Source organism: Octopus bimaculoides, chromosome 17, assembly GCF_001194135.2.
Source record: "Octopus bimaculoides isolate UCB-OBI-ISO-001 chromosome 17, ASM119413v2, whole genome shotgun sequence".
In the NCBI taxonomy this organism is placed as follows: Eukaryota; Metazoa; Mollusca; class Cephalopoda; order Octopoda; family Octopodidae; genus Octopus; species Octopus bimaculoides.
In genome coordinates this window covers 20,878,305-20,885,334 of record NC_068997.1, presented here as the reverse complement: position 1 = coordinate 20,885,334, position 7,030 = coordinate 20,878,305, and positions in this window count along the sequence as shown.

Below are 7,030 nucleotides of genomic sequence, written 5' to 3'. Positions count from 1 at the left end.
TATATATATGTGTGTGTTAAATAGATCCTGCGACGAAACTGCAGCACCGCGGATGACGCCTAGTAGCTGTAAGTGGTAAATGTGTTCTGAAGGCACACTACTAGGGACATATCTAGAACAAAATTTGGATACAACATTTTAAAGTCTCCCCTCTAAACCGTAATTTTAAATATAACCTACACACGCAAGCACGCACGCACGCACCCGCCCCACAAACACACATATGTATTCATACATATATATATATATGTGTGTGTGTGTGTGTGTGTATGTATATATGTATTCATGCACACACACACACACACACACACAGACTGCGTGGTTCTCACTGGTGTGATCGAACCAGGAGCATTTTGTCTGTCTCTTTGTCTATGTTAGCCCTTCTCTGCGCTGCTTGTCAACGGGTGTTGTTACATTTAAGTTACTGTAAATTACCAGTTTGTTGAAAGGACCGTCAGGAAACGTACAACATTTAAAGGAACGTATGCATTGTGGTCAATTCTTTCGACTAAAATCTTTCTAGGCTGTGCTTCAGCATGGCCGCAGTCTTATGACTGAAACAACTAAATGAAAAGAATAGAGATAATCCTGTTTATAACTCGGTTTAATCCAGAGAAGGAATGCCGAAATAACTGCAGCATCTTTATGTAACTACTCACTGGTTGAATACCTAGGATTTTTTGCACATATCAACTGCAAATTATGATTATTACAGAACTCTTGGTTTCCTGAATTAGTTGTCGAGTTAAGACATTACTCATTCACTTAGTATATATTTTTGTTCGCGTTTATTATGCTCCATATACATATACATACACACATACATACATACATACATGCATACACACACACACACACACACACACATATATATATATATGTGTATGTGTGTGTGTGTGTATAATCAAAATAAGTAACAGGATATCAAGTAGTGATAATGCAGTACGATCGTTTCAAGCCGCTGCATTTAATTGAAAAATGCACTCATTACATCAGTTTAAATGCAATGCCAGCACCAGCTGCACAAATAGATAATTAGAATTTTAACCAGATAGGCACATTAATATATATATATATATATATATATATATGTAAAATTTGAGATAACCTTGATAACGTAGTATCAATATTTATTTTCGAGGATATTAATAATCATTTTAATGATTATTTTATATATCCATCCATCCATCTAAACACACACACACACACACACACACACACACACACACACACACACACACAAACAACAATTGCAGCGTGGAAGGTGTTTGTAAGCCATTTAAAAACAGCGAAGGCACAGACGGACAGACTGACATAAAGCGAAAGTATATCGATCTCTGACGGCAGACACCATATGTATTCTGTTGTCCAATAAACTGAACTACCAGATCATAGGCTTTGTCCGTATGTGGCTGCGTATTCCACAGGCTTATGTAGTCTTAATATAATCTCCCTGCAGAATCAGTGTGACATTCTTTGTGACAAAGCAAGATTTTAAAATTAAACTGAAATTCATCCTGGTGACATCTACATATTTCCTCCAACTCATGTTTACTCACAAAGGTATGAAAAACATGACCAGCGTCTACCATCAGTGAAAAAATCCATTTGCCTGCGCATATGGTAAATATACAGGTGATATGAGCCTTTTGCATAGAGTCTGGTTCATTCCATTCTACAGGGTATCCACAAAGTCTGGGTACATGAGGATTAACACACTTTAAGAAATTATTATTTCTTATATTTAATTGTTTATATTATGATTTTATTTACTCCATGTATCCACATGGGGATTAACACATATTTCAAGAAATTGTTATTTCTTATATTTAATTGTTTACCTAGACTTTGTGGACCTCCTGTATATGAGCATAAAAAGAAAAGAAAATGGTAGTAAGACATAGATATATGATATACACGAAGTGTGTGAACGTTTTGTGGTACTTGACCCGTTGGAGAATGTCTAGAAATTAAAGGAAGGCTTAGAAAGCAACTTGGTGCAAATAAAATTCCTGGATATACAATGCCCCAGCGCTCTAATTTCAATAAATAAGCATTCTTATAGAAAACATAAACGTATAGCTTGTAGGCATTGCAGAGAATGTATTCAATGCCAAAAATTCTAATTTAGAAAAGCATTTAGTCTCTCCTACACAAACAATGTTCTACATAAAGAAATCTATAGAACAAACTAAACCAAACTCTAATCAATAATGTTAATTCTAACAAACTAATACATCAGACTACAGAACAATCCAAATAGAAATATAGAGCAACAAACACGCGACACAATATATATTTAAAGCACACAAACTACACATAAAATGTATTATATAAACCTAATGCGTACTAACTATAAAATAGATCAACACATCGAAAGCCTCGTAAAAAGCAACACAAAGTGCATTACGCCAAACTATAAACTAACATTAATAATCTACAACAATACAAACCACTGAAGTTTAAAACCTTATCGATAACAAACCATGAGCGTATAAACCCGCAAGTTATCTACTAATGCCCAGTATGGTTTATAAATTCGATTGTAAACATGAAACTTGAGGACTTCATGATACCCACTGTCATATTTGTCCATATACGCGCGAAAATCGAAAATCCTTCGCTGGATCACTATGGGTGTACAGTTTAGAGCGATTGTAATGCACCTATACAAGACAACTAAAAGAAATCTTGCCATGGCAAAAAAAGGAAAAAAAAAAAACAAATATCGCAAGCAATGCATAGAGAATCTCTTCAAAAAATCGATGATTAATCATAAAAATAATAAGCATGGCATTGTTTAATGTTTAAATAATCTCGCATTAACATACATTAATCATTTACAAAAAATATAAACATGAGTGGTGACGATTGAAATTCAAATTCCAGTGGTAATGTCTGCACCAATTACATTATTTTGACTTCAATAAATAGAGACAACACTCGCCAATATTAAGAAAAAAAATCGAACCCTTTTACTGATATGGTACTTTAATTAGCTACTCCTAAAGAAGAAACGGCGAATTTGTTCTTCGGCGAGACTTGAGTCAGAGCGCATAAATCCAGTGCAAATACTGCAAAACATTCTATACGAGCTCTTATTTTACTATTCAATACTAAACACATGTAAACTCTAATAAACTCTACAATGTTACACATATACCATGTTGTGTCAAAAGTTTTATCAGATTTTCACCGCTGATTTTTTTTTTTTTTGGCAACTTGTATCTCTGTTATATCATTAATTTCATACAACTTGTCCAATCATTGCTGGGTTGTTTATTCTTTATTTTCATTGATAATTTTTCTTCTTTATGTTACAGCTTGGATAATCAGTGATACAAAAAAATGCAATTCGTTTCATTTTACGGTACCTGTGTTAACAAAAACTGAGTGCAAGAACAGCAGAAAAAGAAACTAAAGATGTGGAAGACCCAGGAAATGTCGACAAAGGTGTAGCACAAAACTGGTTCTGATGTTTCAAAGAAGGTAACTTCAGCCTCGAAGACAAACCAAAGATAGTGAGAGCCTCCGTTGTGGAAGACGCGGCCTTACTTGAAATGGTTGAAGAAAGTTAAGCACAAGCATTCGTACACTGTCGGTAAGAGGTGATTCGTCACAAAGAACCACCAATTCACACCTCCATAAGCTCGGCCTTATGAACAGACGTTATCGAGAAGTTCCTCCTGACCTGACCAATGACCAGCCTTAACAACGTCTGAACATTTGTAAACAACTGCTGTCAAATCCTCGAGAAACTCATTATTGGCGTCGAATTGTAACTGGAGCTGAAAAATGGATCTACTTTCGTAATCCTAACAAGAGAGGTCAGTGGCTCAGTCCGGCCAGGGTTCAGAATCTGCTGTCAAACAGAAGCGCTTGAACAGAAGGTCATGCTGTGTGATTGGTGAAATTTCGAGGAGGTATTGCACATTGACACTGTTTCAAATGGTCATGCTGTGAACACTAACCTTTATACTTAACAACTGCAGCGAGTATTTGCTGATTTCAAAACCCGCTTCTCGACATTGATCAGCCAAAGACATGCACTGCTACGGCATGAAATTTCCACAGCACACGCTGCTGATGTAACTAAGCGCTAACTTTAGTAACTTAAGGAGCTGGAATTGCTGCCTTACCCTGCCTACAGTTCAGACCTTGCACCACCAAATTACCACCTTTTCCCAGTCAAGGCTCATTTCCTATATGGACGGAGGTTCAACGATGTGGATGAGGCTTAAAACGGGTGCAATGAGTTTTTGCCTAAAAATCAACCAAATGAGACAAACATTGAATTGAGTTTTTGACACAATTATGGTAACAAACGATAGAAAATGATAGGATATATTTTGTTGAATAAACGTTTTCCGTATGTTATTTGTTTCAACTATTAATAAAAACTTGAAATACGAAAAATCTTTTAAAAGCAAAATAAATTCAGGGGTTGGATTTGTTCGACTAAACCCTCTCAAAATGAGGCCCCGGTATGACCGCAGTTTAATGACTGAAACGAGTTTAAAATAATAGATAATCAATGAAACTCACCACTGACATCTGCTGTCAATATAATTTGGCTATAATTGTAATACACAAGAAAAAAAAAAAGAAAAGAAAAAAAAATCAATGTAGAATAACATCTTACTGTATTTTATTATTCACGATTTTCTTAAACATTTAAAATATTATTTAAAAATTGTTTTTTGCGAATCTTAAAATTTCATTTTATTATTTTCCCTTTTTTCAGTCCTTCTTTTCATGTGGTTTACATAAATTTCAATGTTTTATGGGTGAAGAAATGATACAAAGAGTAAAACAGAGATATGTAAAAGAACAGCTGGTATAATAGATTTACTCTGTATAGCATAAAGAAGTAAATGTTTAGTCGGGCATTAAACATTTTAACTGATAATCATAAAATGTTAAATGCACACACACCAACAAAAACAAAAATTATGTAACAGACGGAAAGTAAAAACTTGTTACGTATTTCCATTGTAAATCAATGCAATGATTTCAAAGTCGTCTCGACACTAAGACACGAATTTGGGTGGAGATATAGTCGATTATATTGACCACCTATCGGGGTAAAATGTAAACACAAAGTCAACCACCGTGTGTCGTACGGGGACGTAACCACAGACAATGTGGTGTTTTGTTCCCCGTTCTCTCCTGTATCTCTTTCTCTGTCTCTCTATCTGTCTCTCTCTACGTCTTTCTGTCTGTTTCTCTATATATACCTCTCTGTCTGTCTACCAGTCCGCTTGTCTGCCCGCCAGCCTGCCTGCCTGCCTGTCTGTTTCTCTCTCTCCCTCGTCCCCTATCTTTCTGTCTCTTTTTCTCGAATTCTTTTTTTATCTACCGCCATTAAATATCTAATTAATATGAATATTGCCTATTGAATACATGCTAATTCCAACGATGATTGATTGGTATCCATTCCATTGTAAGGTGTTTTGGAATTGTAATTTCATTTTCTTTATTGAGATAGTTCACTGGCAGAATCGGTTACTCGTCAGACAAAATATTTAGCGGCATTTTTTGACATTTTACATTCTGAGATCAAATCCCACCGACACAGTTCAAATTAACTGTATCTTTCCTCCTCTTCAGGGTCGATAAATATAGTACCCCTCAAAATTGTTGGCCTTGGAAATGCTGTGTTCTATGGAAACAGAATAACAAAATTTATGAGTTCTAGTGTTCAACAAAAACAAAATAATCCTTTCTACAATAAGAAGGCGAGTATCTCGTTCAAGAGTTTGAAGCTTTGAAGGAATAAGAAGGCGAGTGATTCACTCATGTCTCAGAAATTTTGAAACAATAAGACTAGGAACTCAATAAAATGTCTGAAGCTTTGAGACAATACGAAGAGAAGCAACTCAGTCAAGTGTCTGAAACTTAGAAATGATAAGAAGGCGAATAACTCACTCAAGTATCTGAAGCTTTTAAACAGTAAGAAGGCGAGTAACTCACTCAAGTGTCTGAAGATTTGAGACAGTAAGGCGAGTAACTCACTCAAGTATCTGAAGATTTGAGACAATAAGAAGGTGTCTGAAGCCTTGAAACGATAAGTAAGCTAGTAAATCATTTAAGTTTCTGAAGCATCGACAAATGAAGAGGTGAGTAACTTATGCAAATGTCTGAAGCATTGAAATAATAAGAAGACGAGTAACTCACTCGAGTGTCTGAAGCTTTGAAACAGTAAGATGAGTAATTCTCAGAAGCCTATGAAGATTTGAAACAATAATAAGGCGAATAACTCAATCAAGTGTCTGAAGTATGAAATAATCCAGCAAGGAACTCATTTAAGTGACTGAAGCTTTAAAACAATAGGAAGGCGAGTAACTTACTTAAATGTGTCAAGTTTTGAAACAATATGGTGAGGAACTTGCTAAAGTGTCTGAATACTTGAATCAATAAGAAGACGAGTAACTCACTCAAGTTTCTGACGCTTTGGAACAGTAAGAAGGCGAGTAACTCATTGAAGTATCTGAAGCTTTGAGACAATGAGAAGGCGAGTAACTCACTCAAGTGTTTGAAGTTTTGAAACAAATAAGGCGAGTAACTCACTCAAATATCTGAAACCTTGAAACAATAAGGCGTGTTACTCACTCTAGTGTCTGAAGTTTTGAAACAGTAAGAAGGCGAATAACACAGTCAAGTGTCTCAAGCATTGAAACTATAAGAAGGTGGGTAACTGACTCAAGTGTGTGACGCTTTGAAACAAGTAAGACGAATAACTCACTCAAGTGTCTGAGTCTAATACTTTGAAACAATAAGAAGGCTATTAACTCACTGAAGTATTTGAAGGTTTGAAACAGTAAGCAGGCGAGTAAGTCACCCAATTGTCAGAAACCTTGAAACAATAAGAAGTCAAGTACTCACTCAAGTGTCTGGAACTTTGAAACAACTTACTGAAGTGTCTGAATCTTTATTATAACAATGAGAAGGCATGTATATATATATATATATATATATATATATATATATGTATGTGTGTGTGTGTGTGTGTGTGTGTGTGTGTGTGTGT